This window comes from Trichosurus vulpecula, chromosome 1, assembly GCF_011100635.1.
Source record: "Trichosurus vulpecula isolate mTriVul1 chromosome 1, mTriVul1.pri, whole genome shotgun sequence".
Lineage (NCBI taxonomy): Eukaryota > Metazoa > Chordata > Mammalia > Diprotodontia > Phalangeridae > Trichosurus > Trichosurus vulpecula.
In genome coordinates, this window is record NC_050573.1 from 75,042,524 (window position 1) to 75,059,339 (window position 16,816).

The window sequence follows — 16,816 nt, forward strand, 5'->3', positions numbered from 1 at the left end:
ACCTTTAATTCCTAAACCCGCTTAAGTTTTAGCTATGTAATTGGAGATATATGATAAGGAGATCTCAGCGAGAGAAGGTTAAACGCAATAATTCCAACTAAGGTAATAGGTGAGCAATTTCTTTGGATTCGCTGTGTCTTCAAACTCAAGCCCTCAGACTTTGCAAAGCTAAAATTCCATTGTAATATTAAATATTATCATGATGACTGCTTTAATCATTTCCCTTTCAAATATTCTTATAAATATCTAAAATTTCATAAAGATCTAGATTTCAATAGTTTAGGAGGAAAAAAGGCATAATGTGACAATAATTGACTAGGATAATTTACTACATTTTCTGTCAATCTCTGATTATAATTCCATTTGGAACTATATATGTGTATATACATATAGATATATGTATGTATGTATATGTGCATATATGTATATGTGTATATATATATGTAGTATATTTTCAAAATCTGCATGGAAAACATCTAATAATAAGTGCAATAGTTAACATTTGTATAGCCCTTATTATGGGCCAGGCGCCATGCTAAGTACTTCACAATTATTTTCTCATTTGGCCCTCTCAACAATCCTAGGGGGTAGGTGCTGTGTAATGAGTTGGCAAAGCCACTATGAATTTGTCCTAAGGCTATCTTACTGTGTCTATAAAAAACTGTCCCCTGCAGACAGTTGGTCGACTGCGCTCGGTAAACAGGATTTTTGCTGAAATCCCGGTTACAATAATTTTCTCCTTTTCAAAATGAATTTTCAACAGCAGTTGCCAGTGGGTGCACCAGTGTCTCCACTACATAGAAAATGGCTTCATTGTTCTCCTGGAATGAATGCATGAAATAGAACCAGCAGTCATCCACATCTTTCTCTTCATAGTGGGTTAGAGATACACGCTAGCCAGGCTGTGGCAAGTCATGCCAAATTTTGGCCAGGATAATATTGAAGTCTATATACACCTGGGCACGTGTCTTTTTTTTCTCCCTTATCAAACACTCTGCACTGAATTCATTTCTTTGTGCTCAGTACAGACGCCAGAGTAGGTCTGTCATCTCACAAGTGGGCCATTGGTATTGGAGATCTGGGCATTTACAAGAGTCACGTTTGCAGATTCCTTGCTCATTACCAATTGTCCCCTTCCATGTGTCAACCATTACTAAGTTCATTCTTAGAAAGACAAACAGAATTAGGCTGAATATGAGTGTTTATTTCTCTGGAAGCTTGTGGAACATGCATATAGGGATACATGTGGGAGCTCTTCACAAGTCAATGAACTCAAAGCCGGTCAGACAAAGCAGACCTTACCTCTTCAGAGCAATTCCCTCTCACCCCTCCCTCCCTTCCTGGCTCAGGAATGCCTGTGTCAGCTAAAATTATGGTCAACTATGATATGAGAAAGGAATTTCTTAAGTGAATGGGTTGTGAATACAATAAGGTAGGAGAAGTGTTAAAGTGTCAATTGAAATTATAGATCCAGGATACCTGTGTTTCTTTTACCATCAACGTGACGTAACTTAGTATATGTCCATAAAATACTAAGATAAGAAAAGTCACGTTATTCAAGATAGTGTCTGGGTCAAGGTGCCTTGTGTCATAAACAGAAGAATGCTCCTGATAAGCTTCAGCTGGCCTTGTAGTGTCGACAGAGGAAGGGGCATTTTGAGTTTACTCAGAGAGAAAAGCATGTCTGTTGTGCCAGAGCATTGCAAAGCATTATGGTAGATTAAGCTCAGAGTGGGCCACAATGGCTCTCCTGATTGGCCAATCCAGGTTTTAGGCCTTTTTCGGGTCTTGGGGGTTCAAAATGGTATGGGGAGGGGTCTACACGTGGCATGCAGGAAGAAGTATAAACACCAATCATGAGCACTCCTGGTGAAACCAGGTTACAGCCACACACTCCACACTTGTAAACACCATTTCTTCCACAAAGAAATACATTGGATCAGTCACAGTAGAAATTGTCACATTGACAGAATTGGCAAGAATAAATTTCATTTTCATTCTCCCTCTTCTTACACATGCAGTGTCCACAGATACAGTATCCATTGTTGCTGCAGACTTTGCAACAATTTCCTTTTCTGCAGAAAGCATCTATGTCTTTGATGTTTACTTCATTTATACTAAATTCACAATATCTACCAGCATATCCCTCATTGTACTGGCAGGCTCCACACTCAAATGTCCTTCCTCCACCACTCTCCTGACTACAGACAGTTCTTGCCTTCTGTAAATTCAAATGAACACAAATTTAACTTTATGTGAAGAATTCTGAAAGAAATCTACATTCCAAAAAAAAAAAACCCCACCACCTGGGTTAATTTTATTGTACAGTACTGTGCTCTTTCTCTCTGTTCCTGCCTCTCATTTTGGTACTCCATGGCCTTCTACCCCCAACCCACCCCCCCAAAAGAAAACCTTAAAAAAACCCTCCAAATGAAAGTAGAAGAAATAATGGGGAGGAGTGATCTCCAGGAGGCTTGGCTTGATTTCCCCAGAGAAGAGATCTTTGCCCCATTCTGACTACTTCCCTTTGTGTCCAGCCCTAAGTCTCACATCTGTCCATGCTCAGGTACCACATGTCTGTCTTTTGCCTATGCCTGTTGCTCGGCCTCTCTCTTCTGTGTCAATGTCTGGCCCCCATGTGTTTGCTTCCCTCTCACCATGTTCCTTCTCTTGGCTCCAGCCAGGCCCCTTTGTGGCTGGTCCCAGCCCTTGAATGTTCCTGCTCCTGCTCTTACTTCTCTTTCCTTGGTTCCCACATATCTTTGGACCCTGGGCAGGCTCTCCCTCTATGGGCATGTGTGGCCTCCTTCCTCCCTTCTTCCCTCCCTTCCCCACATCTGCAGGCAAATTCCCATTATGTCAAAAAGAGGTCTTTGGGATGGTCCACTTACTTAAAGTGAGAACTGTCTGTATTTAGAAAGGATTCAATTTGGCACCCATGTTGACAGAAAAACTGAAGAGTAATTAACACTTCTTCAGTGAGACCCAGAGGCTAAATCTTGATGGTTTCTTTGTCCTTACTGGGACATTAGTTAGAAGTTATGTTAATCTCAAACAGAATTTCAGCCCCTGTGGAGACGTTAGAACACTTCCTTCCATTTTCTCCTGTTCCAGTCGCTCCATTCTTGCAGTAAGATTTATAATTTATTGTCACTCCCTCTGGCAACATGCTGTTTTCCAAAATGACTTCTGAAGATAGGGAATGGGACGCACCAATGATCAACTGAATTATGTTGCTGGAATTGGCAGTCAGTGTTCCTATTGCTGACTTTGGGATTGAATTTTTCAGTTCCTTGTAAACAGATCCAGACTCTTCTGTGACTGCAAAAATTGTCTGGATGCTATTTTCATTGAGTTTCTGGACAAGATGAGCAATAGAGGGATAGTTACATGGAGGGTTCATTGTGTACGTGTTGTTTTCTAGGTGACATTGTCCTTCATTTGGAAAAAGAATTCCAATTCTGGCAAAGTGAAACCCAGCATCAGTGGAAAAAAAATAGTCTTGTAATAGTCCGCTAGCCAATTAATGACCCACAAACTGCAATTTGTATGATTGCATCAAACCCACCTTCTGGAAGATCCAGAGGACCAGTAAGTCATGTGCTGCTTCCCTCTGAGCTCATCAAATACTTCCCCTTTATCTCTTATGATCAGCATGTTTCTGTAGCAAAAAGGCTGGTATAGGTTTGGTCACCAGTGCAAGGGCTACTGAATTTAACTGTTGATGTACTATTAGAAAGTATTAGCCTTTCCACCCTGCCAAAATGAACCAAATGCAATTTTGGAAATCCGAGGAGATTCTATTCATTTCTATCACTAGATCTGTTCTAAGACTTTCCCCATATTCCAGGCACCCTTCAGAGAGTATGAGAGACCCATAAGATGATAGAAGTCCATGGGGTGGTCTTTAGCTCCCCTGAATTTGCACATAAATGTCTGTGGTTACCCTGACCTGAGTTTCAGCATTAATTGCTGTGGCTGGATCTGGGTAACATCTTCTGGCTGCAGCTTCTCTGCTGTATCTTGTGGCCTCCAGGATCATGCTTTGGATTGCAGCCCCACCCTTCCAATGCCTCCACACCATTGCATAGGGCAGAAGTAGGCATTTCTTTGTTTAGAAATGAACTCATGCACCATCCACAGTGTGGCCCTGCTTGTATACATTCTCCACATGGGTTTATATTTGCTTTTAAATAATCATTTCCACCCATCTGGTCAAATATTTGATAGCTTGACTTACCGACCAGTTTAATCCAGAAAAGTACAGTTCTCACTTCAGGTAAGTGGACCATCCCATAGACCTCTACAAAAAGTGATTTTTTTGTGATGCAGATTTGCCCACAAAAGTGGGCAACAGAGGGAGGAAGGAGTTCCAAGACATGCAGGGATCAGGACAGAGAAAGGCGAGCAAGAGGAGTAACATGTGGGGCTGGGGCCAGGGCCAGCTACTTGGGACCTGATCAAACTGAGAGGAAGAAGGTGTGGGGAAGCCCGACAGACATAGAGCAAAGAGGGCTGGCCACATACAGGGCAGGGAGACAAACACTTGGTACCCAAGAGTGGACCCATGGAAGACAGACACACTGGGTGGACACACAAGCAGGTGAGCTGAGCTGGGCAAAGCTCTGGAGGTCTCAAGCCCAGACCCCATCTGGTAGTGGTGGCGATGATCTCTCTAGACACCCATTCTTCTGCTTTCACTTGGAGGGCTTTTTTTTTAAAGTTTTTTTGTTTTAGTTTTAGTTTTACAGTTATCTCTTCCACATTACAGCTTTCTGATATATTGGGGTGGCATGAGAAGTTAAATGTGAATTTTTGGGGAGTTTTGGGAAGTCACAGATGACACACAAAGGCCAGCAGACAACACAGAAAAAGTTTTGAAACTTAGAAATGTATAAAATATATGTATAGTATTATACAATGTGTGTTGGTAGGCAAAATGGGCTCCTTAGCACTTAGTTCAACAAGTGCCCTTGAATAGTTTGGTTTTTATTCCCTTTGAGTAATTCATTGAGCCTTACTAGGTGCTAAGCCCCAGGCCCAAACCCCTATCAGGTGTAAAATCTTAGTGGGTGTGGATTGGCAACTAAGGTGGGGCTCAAGGTGGGGCTAACTCCAGGGAGGGCCTAGTTTACCTGTCTGGGAGAGCAGAGGCTTTTAGACCACGTGGGTTTAAGTCTGCCTCTTTGTGGCGATTCTAGGTCATGTGGGTGAGTTGCATGTGTGACTCACCCCTGATGCTGAAAAAGATATGAAAACCAGGGGTCGGCTGTCTGTTCTTTGGAGCTCATTCCCGCAGCAGTGGTGGTGCGTGTGACTCTGGGCCAGCCCTTATTCTGAGCTCCTGGGCTGAACCTAGACGTTGGTAACTATGAATCTGTATTGGGTCTGTCTGTTGATGTTTGTACTTTGTTTGTAATTTGCTCTGAAGTTCAGGGTGCTGGTATTTTTCCCTGAATTAAGTGAATGATATTTGAATGCTAAATTAAAGTAAGCTTGTCAACCCCTTCACCTTGCTTTCCTTAGTTAAACAGATCAAAAGAACCTGTGCTGTTGGCAGCTTTCCGGGTGCTGGCTGTGAGTGGATCTTGCACCCCCACAGAAGCTGCTAGCCGGATTGTGGAAACACAATGTCAGCATATTTTATCGTTTAATATCATAATTCAGACTTCTTCTCTGGTATGAAGGGAAGGCCAAAAACTTTTACACAGACTTTCCACCACACTCCTAACCTCTGTGATATGGAAGAGATAACTATTTGGGGGGGGGCAGGGTTGGGAGGTCCTGGCATGCCAGGGAGAGGCAGGAGCAGAGAGAGAGATCACAGTACCGTACAGTAAAGTTAACATAGGTGTTTTTTTGGCATATGGATTTCTTTCATAATTCTTGTAAAGTCAAATTTGCATAATGTGAATTTATGTGAAGGGAGAACTGTGTGTAGTTGTGAATTCGGAGTGGGGCAGCTGTGAGGCTGATTGGGGCAAGCTCACTGGCTCACCAACTGTGGGCTTCTTCCTCCTGCTTTAGACTGGCTGGCTCAGCTGCTCGTGGTCCAGGTGGTAGCAGTTTGGGCTCCCCCTTGGATTAGCCCTCTAGTAGCTGTCTGCTCTCCTTCCCCCTCACATTCTCTTTCTTTCTTTTTTTTTTTAAATTTATTTAACATATTTAGTTTTCAGCATTGATTTTCACAAGAGTTTGGATTACAAATTTTCTCCCCATTTCTACCCTCCCCCCTACTCCAAGATGGCGTATATTCTGGTTGCCTTGTTCCCCAATCAGCGCTCCCCTCTGTCACCCCACTCCCCTCCCATCCCCTTTTCCCTTCCTTTCTTGTAGGGCAAGATAAATTTTTACGCCCCATTGCCTGTGTATCTTATTTTCTTGTTGCATGCAAAAACATTTTTTGGTGTTTTTGAACATCTGTTTTTAAAACTTTGAGTTCCAAATTCTCTCCCCTCTTCCCTTCCCAGCCACCCTCCCTAAGAAGTCAAGCAATTCAACATAGTCCACATGTGTATCATTATGTATAACCCTTCCACAATACTCATGTTGTGAAAGACTAACTATATTTTGCTCCTTCCCAACCCATCCCCCTTTATTGAATTTTCTCCCTTGACCCTGTCCCCTTTCGAAAGTGTTTGTTTTTGACTACCTCCAGCCCCATCTGCCCTCCCCTCCATCATCCCCCCATTTTTTTTAATCTTTTTCCCTCTTCTTTCCTGTGGGGTAAGATTCCCAATTGGGTATGTATGGTATTCCCTCTTTAGGCCAAATCTGATGAGAGCAATGTTCACTCATTCCCCCCTCATCTGCCCTCTCCCCTCCTCCCACAAAACTGCTTCCTCTTGCCACCTTTATGGGAGATAATCCATCCCATTCTATCTCTCCTTATCTCCCTCTCTCAGTATGTTCCTCTCTCATCCCTTAATTTGATTTTATTTCATTTAGATATCTTCCCTTCATCTTCAACTCACCCTGTGTCTGCTCTCTCCCTCTCTCCCTCCCTCCCTCTCTCTCTCTCTCTCTCTCTCTCTCTCTCTCTATATATATATATATATAAATATACATACACACATAGATATATACATACATACACATTCACCCATGTATATACATAAACATATATGTATGCATATTCCCTTCAGCTACCCTAATACTGAGGTCTCATGAATCATACACATCATCTTTCCATGTAGGAATGTCAACAAAACAGTTCACCTTTAGTAAGTCCCTTGCAATTTCTTTTTCTTGTTCTTTCTCTTGATTACTTTTTCATGCTTCTCTTGATTCTTGTGTTTGAAAGTCAAATTTTCTATTCAGTTCTGGTCTTTTCACTGAGAAAGCTTGAAAGTCCTCTATTTTATTGAAAATCCATATTTTGCCTTGGAGCATGATACTCAGTTTTGCTGGGTAGGTGATTCTAGGTTTTAATCCTAGCTCCATTGACCTCCGGAATATCGTATTCCAAGCCCTTCGATCTCTTAATGTAGAGGCTGCCAGATCTTGGGTTATTCTGATTGGGTTTCCACAATACTCAAATTGTTTCTTTCTGGCTGCTTGCAGTATTTTCTCCTTGATCTGGGAGCTCTGGAATTTGGCAACAATATTCCTGGGAGATTTCTTTTTGGGATCTATTTGAGGAGGCGATCGATGGATTCTTTCAATTTCTATTTTGCCCTGTGGCTCTAGAATATCAGGGCAGTTCTCCTTGATAATTTCTTGAAAGATGATATCTAGGCTCTTTTTTTGATCATGGCTTTCAGGTAGTCCAATAATTTAAAATTATCTCTCCTGGATCTATTTTCCAGGTCAGTGGTTTTTCCAATGAGATATTTCACATTATCTTCCATTTTTTCATTCCTTTGGTTCTGTTTTATAATATCTTGATTTCTCATAAAATCACTAGCTTCTACTTGCTCCAATCTAATTTTTAAAGTAGTATTTTCTTCAGTGGTCTTTTGGACCTCCTTTTCCATTTGGCTAATTCTGCCTTTCAGGGCATTCTTCTCCTCATTGGCTTTTTGGAGCTCTTTTGCCATTTGAGTTAGTCTAATTTTTAAGGTGTTGTTTTCTTCAGTGTATTTTTCAGTATTTTTTTGGGTCTCCTTTAGCAAGTCATTGACTTGTTTTTCATGGTTTTCTTGCATCCTTCTCATTTCTCTTCCCAATTTTTCCTCTACTTCTCTAACTTGCTTTTCCAGATGCTTTTTGAGCTCTTCCATGGCCTGGGACCAGTTCGTGTTTTTCTTGGAGGCTTTTGTCGTAGGCTCTTTGACTTTGTTGACTTCTTCTGGCTGTATGTTTTGGTCTTCTTTGTCACCAAAGAAAGAATCCAAAGTCTGAGACTGCATCTGGGTGCATTTTTGCTGCCTGGCCATATTCCCAACCAACTAACTTGACCTTTGAGTTTTTCAGTGGGGTATGACTGCTTGTAGACTAGAGAGTTCTATGTTCTACATTTGGGGGGGAGGTGCCAGCTCTGCAACACCAGCACTGCTCCTTCCCCAACCTCCAACCCGGACTGGGCTTAGATCTTCAGCAGGCTGTGCCCTCCTGCTCTGATCCGCCACTTAATTCCTCCCACAAGGTGGGCCTGGAGCCAGAAGTAACAACAGCTGTAGCTGCCCCACCTCCGCTGCCCCTCCCCCCCCCCGGGGCTGGAAGCCGAACCTCGAACTCCTTCTACTCCCGCAGCTTTTCCCACTAACCTTCTCTGCAGTCTTTGGTGTTTGTGGGTTACGGAGTCTGGTAACTGCCGCAGCTCACTGATTCAGGGCACTAGGGCCCCCTCAGCCCAGCTTCTGGTCTGGATGGTCCTCGCTGTTCAGGCTGGGTTCTGCTCCACTCCGTTCCCAGCTCCCAGCTCCGTGTGGGATAGACCTCACCCAGAGACCATCCAGGCTGTCCTGGGCTGGAGGCCTGCTTCCCTCTGCTGTTTTGTGGGTTTTGCCATTCTAGAATTGGTTCAGAGCCATTTTTTATAGGTTTTTAGAGGGACTCAGTACGGAGTTCACACTAGTTCCTGCTTACCAGCCGCCATCTTCCTCTAATCCCATTCTCCTTATTTCTTACAGCCCAGTGATAATTCTATGACATTCAAGTGCCACAATTTATTCAGCCATTCCCTAATTGCTGGGCATGTACCCACTTCTTTTCCTACAACAAAAAGTGCTGCTCTGGGGGGAATGGCTGAACCAAGTGTGGCACTTGAATGTCATGGAATATTACCAACCAAGCTGTGAGAAATGATGCTTATGATGACTACAGAGCAACATGGAAAGACTTAATGTGAAGTGACTACACTTGTTCTATTTGGCTCCAGGAGGCAGAGCTGGGAATAGCGGGGATAAGTTACGATGAGACAATTTTAGGTTGTACTCCTGGAGCTTAGCACAGTGCCTGGCACATAAGAAATGCTTGTTGACTGACTTAGTTCAGTTCTGACCTAAACCTAATGCACTACCCCCAGTGAATTCAAGTGGCACTTGGAGAAGCCAAATAGGTGTTACCTCCTCCTGTGCATAGGAATGCATATCTGTGTGTCCTTGTACATTTGTGTGACTTAGTGTTTGTATGTGTGTGGAACAGACTTGGTTCTCCCTTCAGATTGATGCAGTTGCATGATGCAATTGCAGATAAAGAGATGTTCCTGTGTTTATAAGGTGTTAACACTCATTCCTTTTCTATCTCTTTTTTCATAATGTAGCTAGGGGAGGCAATGAATAGAGCATTGGACTTGGAGTCAGAAAGATCTAAATTAAAATCTTGCCTCAGGCAATTATTAGCTGTGTGACCCTGAGCAAATCTCTTAGTGGCCTCAGTTTCCTCAGCTATAAAATGGGGATAATGAGAGCACCTACCTCCCACAACTATTGTGAGGATAAAATGATATGCATATATTCATGTTTGTATATATGATATATACACATATGTGTATATACACACATATATAAATATGTGTGTATATATATATACATACTTACACAATACATATACATACATACACACACACGCACACACACATATGAAATTGATTCAGAAAGGAGCAATGCCGTTGGATGAACAATGATGGGCAAATCTCCCAGTGTAACCCTTAAAAGACCCAGATCCTGTCAGTCTGAGGTGGTTCTGGTAGGAGTAGGCATGCATTTTTAAAATGCCTGCTAAATACCAGGCACTCTGTTAGATGGTGGTCAGTTGTTGTGAAGATTAAATTAGATAGTATTTCTAAAGCTCTTAGCATGGTGTATTTAGTAGACACTAAAATAAATGCTCATTCCCTTCCCTTCCCCCTCCAGTCTCTCCCTTCTTTATTCATCCTGCATACCACTGTCCAAATCACCTTTCTGCTCACACATCTTCAGCAATTACCCATTGCCTATAATACAATGTATAAACTCCTTGACCTAGTCTAGCATTCATGGGTCTTCATGGTCTGGATCAGTCCTATGTTTCCAGCTTTATTTCACTGCCCTTCACATACTCTACATTCTAGAGTACAAGCTAGACTGCCTGCTTCCATGTTCTTGTGCAACTAATCCTTAGGTTGAAAACAGATTCCTCCCAACTCTCTGCCTTTTGGAATTTTTCCCTGACTTTAAGCGCTATCCCCAGGACCTCCTCCTCCAAGAGGGCTCTAGCTAGGGGTGAACTCTTCCTTCTCTAGATGTTTCATGCCTCTTTGTAAATGTAAATTGATTTCATTGTAACTCATTATTTGTGTACATATCATCCTCTCACTATACTGTAACCTCCTTGAGGTCTTCCTGACTCCAGCTCCAAAGCTCTATCTACCGCATATCTAGTTCCCTCTGATATAAAGAATACTAACCAATGTGTTTCGGTATGGAGGCTAAAAAGAAATCTGGTAAGAGCTTTATGAAATTATTTGATGTGAAGAACTGGAATATACACGAGGAGAAATTTATAGGGATGCATGGAACATAACATCTTGTTGGAATGGGAAGGTAATATTCCCACTGTTGTTTGCTCATGTCAGACCTTGTCTGGAATACTGTGGCATTATGGTTTAAGATAGATTTTGAATAGCTGGAAAGTGTCCAGAAAAGGGCACCCAGGAAGATAAAGGGCCTTGAATACATGACATAAAAGGATCAAATGAAGGAATTGGGTACATAGAGCCTAGATTTGATAGCTTTCTTTGCTAGCATTTGATTTTTAATAGTATTTTATTATTTCCAATTATATATAAAGTCAGTTTTAACATTCATTTAAAAAATTGAAATAGTATTTTATTTTTTCCCCAATTACATATCAAGAAAATAAACTTTTACCTTTCATTTTTACAAGATTTTGAGTTTCAATTTTTTCTCCATCCCTCCCTCCTCTCCCCTCTTCTGAAAGAGGTAGGCAGTTTGATATAGTTTATACATATGCTATCATGGAAAACTTATTTTCTTATTTGTCACAGTTGTGGAAGAAGAAATAGATCAAAAGGAAATAAAACCATGAGAAAGGATAAAGTGAAAAAATATGCCTCAATCTGGATTCTTAGGCCATCAGTTCTTTATCTGGATATGGACAGCATTTTCCTTCTTGATTCTTTTGTACTTGTCTTGGATCATTGTGTTGTTGAGAAGAGCTGAGTCATTCATAGTTGATCATCACATGATGTTGCTGATACTGTGTAAGATGTTTTTCCTGGTTCTGCTAATTTCACTTTGCATCAATTTGTACAAGTCTTATCAGGTTTTTCTGAAATCTGCCTGTTCTTCATTTCTTATTGCACAATAGTATTCCATTACATTCATATACCACGACTTGTTCAGCCATTCCCTAACTGATGGGCATCCCCTCAATTTCCAATATTTTGCCACCATTAAAAGTGCTGCTATAAATATTTTTGCACCTGTAGGTCCTTTTCTCTTTTTTATGCTCTCTTTGGGATAGACCCAGTAGTGTTATTGCTGGATCAAAGAGTATGCACCTTTACCAGTATTTGAAACTCTGTCATAAGGAAAAGGGACTAGATTTGCTGTCTTTTGACTCCAGAAGGCAAAAAATGGGAGCAAGAGGAAGAAGTTACATGAGAGGCAAATTTACGTTAAATGTGGTGTCAGGAAAAGCTCCCCAAAGTTAGAGCTGTCCAAAAGTTGAATGAGTTCTTTCTCCTACGCTGGACAGCTACTTGTTGGGCATGTTATTGTGTGGGTTGGATGAGATGGCCATGGAGCTACCTTCTAATTTTCTAATTCTGTGATTCTGTAGTGAATGAACTACATACAAAAAAAATCGCTAATCATTTTGCTGATATGGAATGTTGTAACATACAGTACACAAGCAAAATCAATTTACAATTACTTATGTTAATTAGTATAACAAAAACATTAATTAGATTTATACTTCTCAATGCTAGCAATCAAACTTTATTAATCTAATTCATGCAAATGTTAGTTTATATCATCTATTAGGAAATACAAACATTAACCCCATTAGGAACCACCAACCTGATTTCCTAGGGCTTCCTAGTATGTCTCCTACTGGTACTCAGTGAGAAGTTTCCCTCTTTGCTCAGCTGGAGGTCATGTGTTTTTCTCTGTGGTGGCATTCTTGAAAGTTGGCAAACCGCAGTCAATCAGTACCATTCTCAAGCAAAAATGGGGTGCTTGAGGTGCTGGCGAAGGCAGGTGCTCACTTCTGTATGGACCCAAGGTCAATTTGAAAGCTGGGGTCCAGTGAGTTTCTTATAAATCTAACAAAGAGCATTAGCTGGTTACACCCTAAATCTGATTGGTGGGCAATGACCTAATTTGTTTGCTGATTAATTTGATGCTTGATTACATAAATTAATGATGAGATTATTTACCAAATTTTCTCATTGGTGGTCTGTCCTCTCTGGGGGTCCCATAGGTTTACCAGTTACTTATGAAGACAAACGTGTTGTTTACCAACCTATATCACACACATGCTTATATTATATTGAAAAACAAGTTACAAAAAACAAATATCAGAAAAGTTCACCACAAAATGTTGGTCTAATGCAAAATGGAGTCAGTTGCGTCAGGGCAATAAACTTATTCTCATTATAATTATAGATCTAAATCTCATAAGTTGTTCCCAGGTACAAGAAGCATGTACAAAATAGGAGTGACCCAAAATAAGTTTGGATTTCCCAGAAGGTGCTCTTGGGATCTTAGGATTTAGGGTGTTTCACATAGGCATTCTTAGACTTAGAGAGGCTGAGAGGGAGAGATGAGAGAATCCTGTCCCAGGTGGTTTTTTGTTTACTGTTTTAAACATTATTCAGAAAATGTTCAAAGGGAAAATAGACAAGAATTTCAAAGCACACAATGAAAAAGAGAAATTGATCTAGGCAGGTTTTCACTCCTGGATTTTAAAATAGATTACAAAGTAGTTTTAAAAACTATCTGGCACTGGGGCAAAATTTTAAAAATGGATCAATGGTACAGATCAAAGATCAAAGGCATGAAACCAAAATAAATACAGAAGGTTAATGTTTGATGAAATTGACAAAATTAAAAACTGGGGCAATGATTCATTATTTAGTAAATTTGGCTGGAAAAACTGGTTAACAATATGGCAGAAAATAAATTTAGATCCAAGTCTCAGATGATATATAATATATTCTAGTTGGATTGTAGGCAAAAATTTAAAGGAACTCTAAAAATATGGATGATAGAAGATATTCACCTCATACTGAAACGCAAATAAACATTTGGCCAATGTTTCCTTTTATCTAAAAGTGGGGGATGGAGGCGGGGGGGAAGGATAGCTATCTGTTTAATAGTGATTGCAAAAAACTGGAAAATGCCCAAAAGTCCAACAACTGGAGAATGGCTGAATAGGGTTTGATAATAATCACAAGCATTTATGTAGTGCTTTAAGATTTGCAAAGTGCTTTACAAATATCTGATTTTATTCTCATAACAACCTGGGGAGGTAGGTGCTCCTAGTATCTCCCTTTTACAGATGAGTAAACGCCAATGGAGGTTAAATGACTTGTCTACAGCTAGTAATATTATTTGAGGCAATGTTTGAACTCAGGTATTCCTGACGCCAGGTCAAGAGCTTTCTCCACTGCACTACCTAGCTGCCTCTGATAATATAGACTATTATGCAATATGATTAAATATGGAAGCTATCAAGAAATCTGGTAAGATCTTTATGAAATTATTTAAAGTGAAGAATTAGAATCATGAATATACTATCTATGAATACATAAAAGGAAAAATTTATAGGGATGCATGTTGAAAATATATAGATTATTATTCAGTTGTTTCAATAGTGTCTGACTCTTCATGACCCTATTTAGGGGGTCTTCTTGGCAAAGATACTGGAGTGGTTTGCCCTTTCCTTCTCCAGCTTATTTTATAGAAGAGGAAACTGAGGCAAAGAGGGTTAAGTGACCTGCCCAGGGTCACACAGCTAAGTAAGTATCTGAGGCCAGATTTGAACTTACAAAAATGAATCTTCCCAACTGTAGGCCTAGTGTTCTATCTACTGTTCCACCTAGCTCCTAAGCCTATAGGGGGCTACTAATGGGGGCTCAATCCAGTAGAACGAAGCTGCCTTACAAATAAAACCACCAGTATCTATGCACTTGGAATTGGAAGACTTTGAGTAGAGATTATATCGCCTACCAGTTAGTGAGAGCATTGTGCATATACCCCAAATAGAAAGCTAAAGGTATTTCAGAGGGCATGACTGACAAGTCGTTAAAGACGTTTAATGCAATTTATTCGTTCAATTAGAAATAATTTTAACAGTAAGTTTATTATACATCATTTACTTAAAGGGAAAAAGTATCTCAAATAAGAAGTCTCCCTTTTATACCTTAAACTTTTCATTCAGATTTTTGAAAACATCAAATGCCTGTGGTGCATAGAACAGATGGGCATTCTTAAGTATAAAAAATTTTAAAAATAGCTTATTTATTTCTCATCTCCAAGTTTGTAAGGTTCTCTACACATATGAGCACATTTGAGCCTCATAACAACCCTATGAGGGAGGCACTATTGCTTCACCAATAACTAGCATTTATACAGAACTTTAAAGTTTTCAAAGCACTTTACAAGCAAAATCTCATTCTATCCTCTCAACAATCCTGCTAGGTAGGTGCTATTATGATCCCCACTCTATAGATGAGAAAACCGAAGCTCAGAGAGATTAAATGAATTGCTCAGGGTCATATAGCTCCATCAGAGGCAGAAATCAAGCACAGATTTTCCTGATGCCATCTCCGGCATGCTACCCACTACCAAACCATTCTCCTTTTCCTCTATATACAGTGCGTTTCCAGGTACCAGCCTTGTGGAAGTGCTTAACTCTGGCCTTGCACATAGCAGCTGAATCTTTCACTTCTGATTTAAATTGAGACAGGTATTATTCATTTTGTACTAATGGCCTTAGAGAAATTAACACCATAGACCACAGGGAGAAACTGACTGTCTTGTAAACACACTAGGCTGTACGTTAAACTACTCTGACAACTTCTGAAAGCAGAAGAGAGGGCATGTTGCCAGATGCAGCCCCTGTAGCCCAAGGGTCAAAGGGAACTTCTTTTTCTACTCCAAGAGGAGGGCAGCTACTTCACTTTCAATTCTCAAAGACTTCAAATTCTTGAATGTTGGAAACCTTCCTGAGCTACAGTTTAGGAGGATATCGAAGAGAATTCAAGTCTAGCAAGAGAAAGCCAACTTACAAAGAAAACCAGCAGTATTGGTGGACATTGGACACTGGAAGGCTTTGGAAAGAGATGAGATCACCCACCAGTGAGTGGGAGTATTGTGCATATACCCTGGGCCCTCTTCCATTTTTCTCTGCATTCTCTCAGCTGATGATCTCATCAGGGGCAGGAGGGGAGGACACAAGCATTTATTAAATGCCTACTATGTGTAAGGCTCTTGTGCTAAGTGATTTTATAAATATCTCCTTTGATCCTGACAACAACCCTGTGGGGTAGGATAAGTGATTTGCCCAGGGTCACATAGCTTAGTAAGTGTCCGAGGTTGGATCTGAATTCAGGTTTCCTTGACTCTAGGCCCAGGGCTCTATCTACGGTGTCACCTAGCTGCTCCCCTGGTTTCAGTTATCTCTATGCAAATGCCTTCCTTCTGGATCTTTAAATCCAGCCCTAGCTTTGGGGTCCATTCCGGTATCACCAACTGTCTACAGGACATTTTGAATTGTAGATCCTATAGGCATCTCAAATGTAACGTGAACAAAATAGAACTCAATATTCTGCCCCCATCCCCAATCCACCCCCCTTTTGAAGTTCCTTATTACTGTTGAGGGCACTAATCATCTTTCCAATCAGCCAGGTTCTTAACCACAGTATTATCTTTCACTACTCACTCTCTCTTAACCTACATATTTAATCATGTCTGAACTAATCTTGGCCAAATCTTGTTTCCTCCAGCCTTGACTCCCTTGACCACCTGTTCTGTTACCATTCGCTTCACACTAATTCTCAGGCCTGAATCACTGTCACTGTCTTCCTTCTCTGTTCCTACTCATGTGCTTCTGACTGGATCAGATCCAGATTCCATGTTTAGAGATCATCTATCTCTCACCCTATTAACAGGGTGTCACCCAAGGTCATCTAATCTTCACTTGATCTTTGCTGTGGCATGGCAAAACTTTTATATCCTTCTCTCTGTAGCTGTTCCAAACTTTATCTCTGTCTCCCAATACCTCCCCTTTCGCTCTCAGTAAATATCCTCAATTTCTATTTTACTGAAAAAAATTGAAGTTATCTATCACGAGTGCCCTCTTCATCTTCATCAATTCTCTCCTCCTGTGGACCTTTACCTCACCAATGATAATCCCTCTGTCT

At 40.8% G+C, this 16,816-nt stretch overlaps 1 pseudogene; it reads right to left on the reverse strand.

Annotated features, from left to right (window-relative positions):
- Positions 1–743: 743 nt before the first annotated feature.
- Positions 744–4,292, reverse strand: LOC118833011 (annotated as a pseudogene).
- Positions 4,293–16,816: the final 12,524 nt, after the last annotated feature.